The sequence below is a fragment of the Lagopus muta genome, chromosome 9, assembly GCF_023343835.1.
Source record: "Lagopus muta isolate bLagMut1 chromosome 9, bLagMut1 primary, whole genome shotgun sequence".
Lineage (NCBI taxonomy): Eukaryota > Metazoa > Chordata > Aves > Galliformes > Phasianidae > Lagopus > Lagopus muta.
In genome coordinates, this window is record NC_064441.1 from 17220534 (window position 1) to 17234066 (window position 13533).

General features: G+C 38.8%; 1 protein-coding gene across 2 annotated transcripts in view; it reads left to right on the plus strand.

The window, feature by feature from the left end:
* The first annotated feature begins 3180 nt into the window (after positions 1–3180).
* SPSB4 (splA/ryanodine receptor domain and SOCS box containing 4) overlaps positions 3181–13533 on the plus strand; it is a 169069-nt gene continuing 158716 nt past the window's right edge. For both annotated transcript variants that reach the window (XM_048955303.1, XM_048955305.1), the window contains exon 1: positions 3181–3284. The gene's annotated coding sequence lies outside the window, so the exon portion shown is untranslated. The remainder of the gene's footprint in view (positions 3285–13533) is intronic.

Consider the following 13533-nt stretch of genomic DNA (forward strand, 5'->3'; position numbering starts at 1 on the left):
GACACAGAGATTCTCTTACATCATAGCTAAGAGAATAGTTTAATGTGGTGGGGCAGTATATCCTACCATGAGTTATTTTGTGTCTGATATTTGCATATTTATTAAACATCTTGTTATTTCACCATGTTTTCAATGATTATTCACTGACAACCCAGGATGTACTTATCACATAGCAATCTAAATTGGCAAAGCTGTACAGTGGCTGACTTCAAAGAGTGATAATTCTTACCCACTGTAAAATACAGCAGTGTCAGAGAGAGACTGGACTTTTAATAGGCAATTTACTATTGCAAGTTGTCTTCATTTCTAAATTGCTTTAAAATATTTGCGTGTTCAGCAGCACCAAACCTATCTTCACTAGCATGCAGGCATAATAGAAATGCAGGTTCTGACATTTCATATTCTAATTTGCATTCATGGTTTTGACATTAAGATTTAATTTCAAAATTTTGTTTTCAAAAATAGCATGAGCAGGAAATTAGAACAAAATAAAGTAAAATAATAATATGAACTGGTGAATTAACTTTTGAAGTCTGACATGAGCCCCCCTGCTGAAGGTAACGTTTTTGAGAAAACATCCCTATTGAATACACTGGATTTACATCATAGAATCCTTGTTATTTTAAGGACATCTGAGATAGCTTGAAGAATATTCCATTCAAATATCAAACTGTGAATGCTCCCCAGTATGGTACTCACAGCAGTGATTTTATTGGTTTTGGCAAACAGCACGAAAGACTGCCTTTTCTTGGGTGTTAAATAGAAGAGTACGTTGATTGTGTGCAAGTCAAGATCTACAAGGTAAGATCCATGTAATCATGAGGTAGTGAAGTGCTAACCACTCAAGACAAGACGGTGTATATGATTTGGTTATAAATTCAACCTTGTTTGGCAACAGGTAACTTGGAACTAAATAGAATTTACCTTTCATCTTTAAGTAAAAGGTTGAGGCTACGTAGCTATACATTAAAAAGCTATTCCTATAAATTTACTGGGAGTTAGTTTTTTGTTCTATAAGGATTTACAACTCTGTCGTCAAAATGTAAAGTGTTACATTCAACTAAAGATAGCACATTTGAAATGCAAGTCTTAACAAAAAGCAGCTCTACCTGCTTTGCTCTTAGTAGTAGCATTAATAGAGATGACAGTAAAAGAAATGAGTTAACGTGTTTTTAAGTCATAAGATAAGATTAATGTGTTAAATTGTACATCGGTTTTCTCCTGTGGGATTTATTGACTACATATACGGATGACAATCTTGGAAGGCATAGACAGAAGCTGCAGGAATGTGAGTTATTTCCTACCTCTCTTAAAGGTACAAAGAGTTTGGCTGTCAGGCATGTGGGGGAAAAAAAAACAATCAAAGCAAAAAAAAATTACACAACTGTTTTATAGAAGGCTTTTTCCAAGTTTTGCTTCTTTGCTAATTTTTGTTTGTTCCAAAATCTTTTAAAAACGTATTAAAGAGAATTTAGAACACTTTAAAGAAACATTGCAGGAAGTAGTTTCTGGTGTTGGAGAAGTATTTATCTTTTCTAAGGATCGTTCATTAAAATGTTACAAACTTAATAAGGTAACTTTGATTGGAAACACATTTTAGTTTTGTACTTCATGCATTGAAGTGATTTTTTAATGGTGATTGTATATGAGCAATGGGTAAGTACTGCCATCAGAATTGACTTCAAAATGCTCTCAAACATTTAGTAATTTGGACAAAAAGTGAGTGCTGCTGGGGATGATCTGGTCTAATATTTTTTCTATTTACGAAATAAGAAATGGGGAAATTGCAATGGATTTATTATGTGAAATCAGTAAAACAAAAAAAGTGGTATGGTTTGTGAAAAGGCTTATCAGTACTTGAAAGCTTGTTACTAAAAAGCTTTCTCAAGGTTCAAGACAACATCTTTAATGCGACAACGGAGTATTATATTAAATGTAAAATTGTATTTATTTTATGTGCAGAAACTATAATTGACATATAAGCATTTTCCAGAATTGGGAAATTAAAGAGGTTATTACTCTTTCTAAAGCAAATTGTTACTGTTATTTCAGGGTTATTATTTCTATTCGTTTTCAGTGCAACAAATGTGTTTAGCAGAATTTTGTTGTTCTTCCTCCCCACTCCCAAATCTGTTTTGTCTTCTGTGAAGCTTAGGTTAATGAGGGACCAAATGCATTTTGCATTTCTAACACAGTATCATTAGCATTCCAAACTAATGAAAAGTTTCAAGCCCCTGTTGCGCATTAATAAAAATGAGATTTGTTTTCTTTACTCCAAATATGCAGCTTCCCATTCAAATGGGTGCGGTTCAAGTCAGGAATATTCAGCCTTTGATCAGTGAAATTTTGAGGTTCTGGCAGTCATGATTCATCAGAATCAGGATCATTTATCACCATTTGAAAAGTTTATATAGTCACACTTTTCAAACACTGAATCCTATCCCCCCTGCCCCACTGTCCTTGTGTGAAGCATCATGGGATTGTCAAAGCTAAAAGCATAATATTTATATGTATTAAAGTTATTTGGAGCTATCATTAGAATAAAATCTTTTTCCTACAGCAATGTTAAGATTTGTACCAATGAACTGACCTGGATTTATTGCAGCAGACACAGGAATGATTCTGCAGGGCCTTCTGCAGCCTCAGCAGGGCGGTGGGGACGGCGTGCCTCCTTGCTTCGTACTCATCCTGCTGAAACTCTTTCCTGCAACTCATCCTGCACACAACTCTTTCAAGGTGGCTTTGGGCATGTTTGCATGGAATGCAATCTGGGTTTCTTTCTACTGAAAATTAGGAAAAATTGACACAAATGAATAATAGTGCATGTAGTAAGTATGGAACCTGCACCTACTTCAGTAATTGTGCATGGCAGTTTCTTAGTGGTGTTTCTCAGCTCTATTCACATCTTACAGTGATGCTGGGTTTTTTTATTATTTTCGCACCTGAGAGAACGGGCTCTGAAGGGTCAGCCGTTCACACGCTGAGATGTACCGAGCAACCTCTCCTGCCTGCAGGCGCCGGGAAGCGGACGAGGGAGGGCCCGGCGGCGCTGCTCGCCGGTGGGTGGGCAGCCCCACAGTCCCTCAGGGTCAACTCCAGGCGGCGGCCAATGGCGCCGCGGGAAAAGGCGGGAAGGCGCCGTGCTCGTCTGTGCGCGCTGTGCTCGGCGCGACGGAACGGCGGTGGCGCGAGCGCGGGCGCGGGGCTGCTCACGTGGGCGCCAGCGAGAGCTTCTCTCTGGGGTCGTGTTTAGAGAAGAAAAAAAAAAAGCAAAACACCTTGAGGTAAAATGGTGTTTTTTGCCACCCGTTTTTCACATCCTTACGGTCGTTGTCATAGGGGTAGTTCTGCTGCTTCTTGGTGTGCTCGAGAAAAGCATAATTCAATTTAGAACTGTGGTGTTTCGGGCTTTTTGTTTATTTGTTTCTCTGAGTGCTGAACAAGGAAAATGAAATACCTCAGACATACTTTCATGGATTTTTTTTTTCGAGATGCAGGATCTGAAGGACTTTAAAGAAAACACAAGGTAAAAGCATGTATTTGCCTGCTGTGTGCTGCAGATGCGTCCCAAGAATAACTGGTTTGCATTTCCCTTTTATCACAAACGTGACGCCTGTGAGGCCTTAGGGGTCTGGCCGAAGCAGAGCCTCTGTGCGCAGCCCCCGGCCTCGTGCTGGCTGCCCTCAGGTCCCCATGGCTGCAGAACCACCGTGCCTCCCCTTGTGGTAAAGGGTTGGGGCTGTAAATGAATCCTTTTAGTTTTGGCCTTTCTGCATCACTGTGGTGACAGCCTGTTGTGTGCGTGGTAGTGGTGGCAGCAGGTGTGTCAGGTATGCATTCGCTGTGAAGGGATCCCAATGTTGTTTTCTACAGGAATATACTAAAACCTGTATGTAACTTATTCATCTGTGGCAACAGAAGTGAAATGTTCGTATTTTAGCAAGCATCTCTTAGAAATAAATCACAGTTAGGAGGGAGCCTTTCTTAAAGAATGTTTAGAAGCCTTTGCATCATCAGGAGAAATGGTGTGGTGTCACTGGAGACATTCAGACTTACGGGTACATCTGTGTTTGCTGTTAGCAAACACACATTTGTTAAACGCACATTTATTCCTTATTTAATTCTGGAAAGCTTTGGAAGTGCTGTCATAGAACAATTTGCAGAGAAGCACAGTGTTGGGGTGTTTCCTGGGCTTTGATTGTGAGCTTTTCAAACCAAACATTCATTTTATCAGTCCTTGTGTTGGCAGTGGGATCTGACCCAAGGGGGCAAGGCACCGTGCGTTGCAGGAGAATGTTCTCTTTGATTATGGCCCATATTGATTGTGAAATACAATTATTAACTAAAAAAAAAAAATAATAGAGCAGCAGACAGGAATTCTGTTGTCTTTCTGTGATTCTTAACGATGTTTTCAGTAATTCTGTAACAATATATTATAACCTGGGGGGAAGGACAGTACTGCTTTGTAGTGCTTGGGTTTTTTTGTTGGCTTGTTTTTGCACATGGAGTTACAAATCAAATAATATTTTTTTTCTGCTGTTGATTACACAGAGATAGTGGGAAGTTGTGAATACCTGTTCCTGAAATAGGAGAGATAGTAATATCTCTAGGAAGGACTGCAATTCTAAAGGAGACATGTCAGTTCAGGGAGTTGATTGAATCGCTTTAGATTAACAGTCTAAATGAAAGTGGGTCCCTCTTCTTTGTGTTAATTTTAAAAGAGCTTTAATTCAAATTGAGAATAACCGCATAGGCATTTTATAAGCTTCCCGTTAATTATATTTACCTAATCAGAAATATTGTAGTTTTGTCTATCTAGATGTATTTTATGTTCTGATGGAGAAAAGTCTGGTGCCTGTTAAAGCTGGTAATAAAGCTTTTGGAATCTTCCCCAGAGTTTCCATTTTAAAGCCTACTCATTGGCCATGTGTTAAACAGCTGTAACACAGAGTTACATAGCAATGTTATGTGTAAAGAACAGTTGATTTTATGTGGAATGGATTTGACATAACTCAGTTCTCAGTGCAACTATTCCAGGACACACGCAAACACCCACTGGATATTTTTCCTGAGAGTTCAAGGCCCTGATTTCAATTGTTTCGTTCAGCATCGTTCTTATTTTTTTTTATATTTGTCTTGTAATCATCATATGAATTGCATGCTCCAGCAAAACTACTTTTGAACTTCTCTTGGGTGAATTCTTGAGTGTATTTCCATCATATGCCCCTTTTCAGTGAGACAGGCTCTGTTGAAATGTACACAGATGTAACTGTGTGATACCTGTTAATGCCTGCATCTGAGTCCTGTTATGCTTTTCCTTTGGAGAGGAGGCAAGTTGACTTTCTTTGCTTGGTGGCTGTGAAGGATCCTAGTTTTTTTTTCCTTTGATATTGTCATGGTTACACCTTCTGATACAGGATCTCACTGATAAAATGATAGTAAATATCCACTCTGTTCTTCCTAAACATGATTTGGGTATCCTGAGCCTGTGCTACAGCTGGAATAATATCCAGCAATGCAAAGAGGAACGACGTTCATTTTGGGCTCACTAAGCTCATCGGTGCTCCAGAGGACAGAGATGAGCTTAGAGCCACTGTAGCAGTGCAAGTGAATAGACATTTCTGTTACATTGGCTGATAGGAAAAGTTAGGCCTATTCCATTTTAAGCACTCCTTCTCAAGTGGCATAAAAAACTGGCAAGTTTCTAAGTCTTTGTTTTATTCCTTGACCTTTCGATTTCAAGGCTTTGTTTAGTGTGACAACTGCATTAATCTACAGCGCAAAACAAAGATAGCAATAAACTCTTCCTATGTCATTCCTGATACAAGTTCTGGGGCATTCCAGTAGTAAGTGTCCTTAGTTGTATCATTTAACTTTTTGGCACACTGTTATATACCTCTTACACCAATATGCATTTTTTTTTTGTAAGAGTCTTCTATTGTCTGTTTATAAAACTGTGCTTTAAAACTGCTGAGTAACGGTCTAGTCATAGAGAACTACTGAATAATCTACTTTGTACACTGTAAATGTATTTTAAACATCTGTTGGACAAAAGAAGTATGGAACTTATCAGTTAGGGACAAGTATGTCCCTATATGCCTTCTTATCCTTGAAGGAAACTATCTTTTTTAGTCTTCCAGCTTGGTGACAAAGAATGAAAATCATTCTTATTGGACTACAGTTACCTTTTATTTTAGCAAATATTATTAGTTCCTGAAAGACCAGTTAACTTTAATATAAACAGATTGTTCTCTGTTGCATATTGCATTCTGGAAGCTCTGTTGCAGTTTGCTATGATTGCTCTCAGTGGTAATTAGATGTTAAAATGTTAATCTCTGGGAAATCAAGAAGCTGTGGGGCATTCTCAAGGGATCAAGGAAAAGATGATAGCCTGCAAGGTGAGATAGAGTTGTGCTCAACTCATACCGTTCATTTTTCATCTTTTTTTGTTTCTTTGGCAGAGACGAATAGCCACTTCAGAAATAGTTGAATGCCTCCTCACAAGTGGAAGTGCATTTTTAAGAAGTGGTTAATTAGGCATGGGTTTTTTCCTTGTATGTAATTGCAGTTCTTGGAAGAATGGAAGATAGGAAAAGATTACCAAAGGTACTTTTTAAATCCTCACCAAAACAAAGGTTATCTAAGTTCTGTATAAATTCTGCTTAACTCGATATTGTTTAAAAAACAGTACTAAGATTAAACTGGTGTGAATTCTTTATATTAGCTACTTACTGTGATGTCTTTACCATCCAGTGTTTGTTAGCCCTGAGTCGCAAATGTGATAGGAATTGTTAAAAGATAAAAGCCGTGTCAGTTACTTCTGATAGCCCTGCTCTCACAGAGCTGCATTTTAATACTGAGCTTAATTCTGAGGAGTCCTGGGAAGGGCAAGCCAATGGGTGCCTTGGTCATACACCCAGAGGCTGTTAGTACAGGTTGAGACATCAGCTCGGGTGGATGGGAAGAAACCATTCGTATGCCTTTATGAGAACTCTCAGGTCTGTCATAGGGCACTAAGTGCACAAATGGGCTTCAAGAAGAAGGCAGTCCTTTCTGTATAATCATGTTTTTATATAAGTAATTACTAGTGTCAGAAATTCGATGCTACAGGTATCAAGTAGTTATGATTTTTTAGGTGTACGGTTCCACTTACTTTGCATTTTATGTATTTATGTACTCAGCAGTCCTTTTGTTCCTGATCCTCTGGCCATTTCTACTGTTACTGTAATATTACTCTGACAAGCATACATGAGACCTGTTAACAGGTCTTTCTGCTTCTTAACTGAGCTAGTCAGTTCTTAACTGAGTCAGTGCTAATTGCTTCTGCATAGCACACCTGTGTCTGTCCTTCCCTTAAGCTCTGTTATAACTTTGTGTTTTGGTGTATGTATGCTTGTTCCCAGAGAACGTGGGTGACAGGAAATAAGGAATTAGCTTGTCTGTTCTGGCAGAGGCTGACCAGCAGTTCAGAAATACAGCCAAGGTAGACTGGCTTTAATGCTGGGGAGAGAGGATCTTGCAACTGCAAATCCTATGCAAATTGTTTCACCAGTATGCTGCTTTGATGCAATTACAGCTTGAGTGATGTTTCCTTCTGCCTGTAAATTCAAATAATACGCCATTGACTTTTCATGGATAATTTTATCATTTCCTGTTCCTTATGCATAACTCATGTGGGTAGCTGAGGCAGGTTTGATATCCAGTTCTGCTGAAAGCAGAACTGATGCACACAACACACACTCATTTTATGCACGAGTTGTTTTTGTTCTGTTGGTGGTGGCTTTTAATAAGTTAAAACCAGATGATAAGGATTTAAAACCAGATATGAGTATTTTGGCTTTGATTAATGGTTGGCTTAACATTCATTTCTTGGTTGGAGTATCTCTGCTTAGATGTGTATACAATACCTGGAAGAAACAAACTGCCTGGGATTTGTCAGGTTTCAGGTGCTTTCCTTCCATGTACTGCTGGCTATTCATGGCTGTGTGAACAAGAGAAAATTTCACCTGAAGCAAACTGCTTGTGCTGTCAGTGGGCTGTATGTGCAACTTTGAACTTGAAATTTATTCTTTTAATGCTATACTGTGCTGTACTAATGTTACTAAAGTATTCCTTGAACGGATGTTTAAACACCAATATATCCAGTTATGTTTTCTCTGTTTAGGCACTAATGTGTCTTTGTGTGTACAGCCACACAGCATCTACATGGGTTGCTCTGAAACCTGTTTATTTCCCCAGGAATTACAATAGGTACGAAGAGCACGATAACACTGTTTAGCAAAGCAAATTCTCAGCTACGAAACATTTTTTTCAACCACCATTAACTATGCATTTTTACCTGAAATGAATAAGAGCTTGCATGGCTGTGTGGAACCAGACTTGTCTTTCACATCATAGTCATTGCTGCTGAAGCACATCATCTGCTGTTTGGTCTCCAGAAACATTCAGAATGTCAATGGGTGCCATTTTTTTCTGCATGGAGGAATTCAGTGACACACCTTTGCTTCTGTGTCAGACACCTTTTTGTCAGACTGCTCCTCTGCTGCCATCTGTCACACAGCAACAAGAGGTAACAGAACACTGGTGAGAAGGTTCAACCTCTGCTGCCATCCCACCAGCATCACTTCTGATGTGGGCAAACATCCTAACAAAGGAGGCATTACTTTCAGAGCAGCCCTCATATAACATTCATTATATAGAAACCTTCAGAATTTCTCGTATGTTTTTCCAAGATGCATCTGCAAATCCTGTGCTTTTGTGAAAGTGCCACTTCTTGAACCGTTCTGATACCCTTGTTTCTTGTAGATTCTTCAGAAAGTCTGTTTGCTGTTATCACTGGTGGGGATGGCCTTGGGGCTCTGGTGTTTTTATCTACAAGTGGTTGTGAGAGTATATGGATGTGGAGTTAAGCAAGTATAAATTATGTAGCAATTAAGACAATGGCAATATCATACATCTATTTATGTCAGGGGAACTACCTGCAAAATATGATATTTTTGCCCCCAAGTTATTACTGTTTGTGAATGAAGCTACTAAAATCTTGTCTATCAAGTGCCAGGGATGTATGAATTATGAATTTACAGACAAAGTGTGTGAAACTTTTGAATTTCAAACAAATGACCTCATGGAACATTTAGACAATTACAGTGTATTTATTTATTCCAAAAATATCTCAGAGTTCAGATTAAAAAGACCTTTGGAAAGCAGAACATAGGCAAAATTAATGGAAGTAAAACATTTGCTTCTGAAAACTGTACCTCATGAAATATTCATAGTTCTACAGATAGGATATGGTTTGTGTGGTGGAATAAAATTTGTTTCAGCTCTTGAAGTTTGATGTCTGCTGATTAGCATTAGATGGTGATTATTTTACATGATTGCATGATAATCACATTGGGATAGCAGATATAAATGGCTTTGACTGGAAAGATCCTTTCATAAAGGTGAGAAGGTGTCCCACAGGCGTCCTATGGGGTTTCTGCTGGGGTGAGTTGGAAAAGTACACTTCTGTTTCACTTAATTTACTGATATTTTCATCATGCAAAACTGTTCCAAGTCTAAATATTCCAAATATCTTCAGTATTCCACTCTGACTTTGACTTTTCTTGTTACCACCATCCATTAAAATAATTTCTAATAAGATTAATTTTAATGTTTAGGAATATGCAGTCGTCTTAATTTTGCCTGTAAAAAGTGCCCATTTCAGATGCAAGTTCTACTTCAGAGTGCTAGTAAGTAGAGGCATTAGTCTTGAATTCTTTTCTTTGTTTGTCAGCTTGGTAACACCTTGTCAGAGCCAAAAATATGCCCTTGTCAGTGGAGCAGAACAGAGCTAACTTAGCACCTGCCTGCAGCAGAGTTCCTGACCTCTATTGTACAGTACCTTTTGGTTTTAGGAAAGAGGTTGATCTACATCAATGATAACACCATTCCTTTAAAATCAATTCAGCTCAGTGTGTGTTAGAGTGTTTTGTCACTTCAGGCATGCTAAGATGCTCAGCCAGTGTCATGTGTCTGCGTGGTTGTTCAGTGAACTTTTTCTTTGCTCTCGTACGATCTAGATTGGCAACAAAATGCACTGAAACAAAAATATTCTTAGAACACATTTACTCCCCCAAAACTACAGTACAGCTTATTTGTAAGTGAATATACATTCAAATTCGTATGTTCGGATCTTGCAGTACTGATCGTGCAGGCCAGCCTAAGAGCTGAGTCCTGAGTTCAAGGTGTCCTTCTGAACAAGAAGCAAAAGTGAAGAGGCAGTAATTGCAACAACGATTATTCATGATTCGCTTTGAATGCTTCCAAAAATGCCCTAAAAGGCTTCTGAAAATCAGAGACTGGGGGGATAAAGTACCAAGGTTACCTCTGGAAACTTCAGGGCCTGGGACTGGAATGCAGGCTACTGGATGCACCCTATAACTTCAAGGGTTTTGTTATGGAGATGTAACACCAGAATTAATTTCACCCACTGTGGTCTCTAGGTTCATTTGTACGTTCCTAGAAAAACGTATAAAATGAACAATGTAATTTCTGTCATCTTTGTGTCTTTGTTTCAGAGTTGTCTAGGGTTGGATTGGGGATGCCTTCCAAATTATCGGTGTTCTGTGGCCTCTGGAGTTTTTGCAGCAGCAGGAGAGAAGTCTGGGTGGAATATTTCTTTGGTTTGGGCTTTTGCCCTTTTTTGGTCATGTTCTCTTGTTCCTTAGTAAGCTTCCTTATCTTTGTTTTCTGATTAATATCTTAAAGTGAACGTTCCTAATGAACTGGCAGAACCTCATATGTTTGGCATTCCTATGGTTGCTGGTGATCCTCGTACCTCTTAATCTGCAAAAGATAAGTGATCTGTCTGCTGGCTGCCGTTAAACTGCGGCATAAATTTGTGCTGAATTCATGCAGTTCAGTTACGTTCATTCAGTAGAAGTAAGGGAATTAAATACATGATAATTCTGAGCTGTCTGTGGCTCAGCATTGAAAACTTATTTTTAAAATAAGTGTCAGACTTGTACTGTTTTATCAGATAAACAGCAATGCCTCTAGGAAAACCACAGTGTATTTATTGGAGATCAGTCTGTCACAGAAATTAAAACTAGCCCTGTTTGAGGCTGTTAATCCAGCAAGTTTTTAGTAACCATTTATGTTCCATGGTGTAAAGGGAAGGCAGTGCATACGGCAACTTCCTGTTACCTCAAGGTGCATATTAAAAATAACAGCTATTTTCACAGAACTATGAAGTTTTATAATCTCTGTATTTGATAATTTATTTTTAATGAAACGTGCTGTTAATGTTTTGCTGTGAATGTGGTGATAGTAAGGGGGTAATAATTGTGGTGTGTCATGTATTAGGGCAGAAAATGAATGTGCTGGCAAAGTGCGTTGAGTAATGGCTACCTGCCTGTGGTTACTGTGAGTTTTTGTAAGTTGCTTTGTTCAGCGTGTTCAGTCTGGAGAAGGGAAGAATCTTATCAATGCTTATAAATATATCAAGGGCAGGTGTCAGGTGGTTGGGGCTCTTTTTCGTGGTGCCCAGCAACAGGACAAGGGGCAGTGGGCAAAAACTGGAGCACACATGCGAAAGAATCATCCTTTCCCAAAACTGTGTTCTGTATGCTCCTGTTTCTTTGTCATTAGATTGTGCTTGGTAATCTATTGTCTGTTGACTTTGAAGAATAGCAGCTGAGGAGACCCTGCTCAGAAAATGTAAAAGTAGCTGCTGATTTTGATCTTCTCCTTTTCTAGGGCATGTTTGATAACTCTTTTGGGGGCCGGCTTGTTTCTTTCTTGTGGGGAATTTTTGTCCATTTCAAAAATTTTACTGGGAGTTTGAGATTATCTCAGGCAACTGGGAGAGGATGTGAGGCGCTGTATGTGGTTCAGTGAGGAAAGACCACTTATCCAGTGGCCCAAGTTAGGTATTTATTAACAGAAACATTATAACAGTTCTGCTTTGTAGTATTTTCTATCAAATCTCTTGTGTTTTCTTTTATTCTTTTTGAACACTGATCCTTTTTAGTGTGCTACATCCTGCTTTTTAGCATTAATAGTTAAGGAGGAATTCATAGTGAAATTTCAGTCCTCCAAGATGGTCTATGAATGGTGCATTTAGAAAAAAAAAAAAGTCATTCTGTATTAGGGGAAGGAAGTTAAAATACTTTGATAGGATAAGCATCTGAAGATGTCTTTGTACTGTTGCTTGCCTGCATTATTTCTGACTGTAAGAAAAGTAGCACTACTTTCCTGTGTAGAGGACAGATAACTTTGTCAGTGTTTTGGCTTTCTGAAGATATATCTGCAAATACCCAATGTTCGTGAGCATCTACCTGGAACAATTCATCTCTGTGTGTTTCAGGTTCTCTGTAATTGTTACTGGCTGGCCTCAAGATACAGTCCTTTTGAGCCTTTGCTGATGAATCTCACATTCTGCTTTGCTATGGACTTTTTGAGCATTTTTGAGCATGTTGCTCTTTGCCTGTTCACAGCTGTGAAAAACCCAATCTTGGAATTAGTCCAATGGTTGTTTATGTTATGACATAATGCGGCTTTCACTTGGAACATGTGGTGAAGTTAATACCTATAGAACGCTTGGTCTGTGACTTCTCCTGTCTCAGCTTTCAAAAGATCAATTAAAATTTTACCTAGCTTCAGTTTCAGTAATTATTGATGAATGTAGAATTGTTCTAGTACGTTTGGTCTGGAAGTGTCATTCTTCAAAGTAAACTAGGTAGAAACCCCAGTGTGTTTAAATGTTATTAATATGTGAAATAAAGATGGGTTCTTCCCTACCTGACATACAAAAGAAGGAAACCAGAACAACTCTGATGGATTGAAAAGGCCCACAGCATCCAATTCTATCTCTGTCAAGGAAGTTAACTGAGTTTGCTATAGGAAATGATTTTTCCTAGTTTGGTACAGGCTGAGCAGATGCAGTGTGCGAAATCTTGGGATCTAATGAAGAATTAGACCTGATAAAGAAGCAGTATTTCAAATGAAAATACTGTGTCAATTTTATTTACATGACATGGCAAAATACTGACTTGGGGTTCCCTATCCGAAATGCTTTTACTGTACTCACTGTTTTCTCCCCCTACTTTGGGAGCAGAGACTCACCTGAGGGATAAGAAGATTCTGTGAGACTGTTTAATAGCTTAAGGATATTAAGTAGAGAGAACATAAGCCTTAGCTGTCTTTGGAGTGGAAGAGTTCCCTAAACTCCTGAACTGTATCTGCAAGCTAGGCTTACAGCTCAAGTGTGGTCTCTAATACAAACTGCAGAAGTCTGTGGAAGAAGCCTGCACTCGGCATTTAAGCATGCTTCCCTTTTCACCTCTTTCTTTCTAACCAGAAGCTAATTCAGCACAACTTCTCTTTTCTGCATTTTACAATGCACAGCTAAATTTGTTTGTAAAGAGTATGTACACCAGGTTGGCTTCCTGGGGCAGAACTAATCCAATAGTTTATGAGTTCAGCAGATGTTTTGGCTTTAGTGGCCAGGTGTAATCTCCTTTTCCCTGGAGTAAATGCTATCTGAGCAAA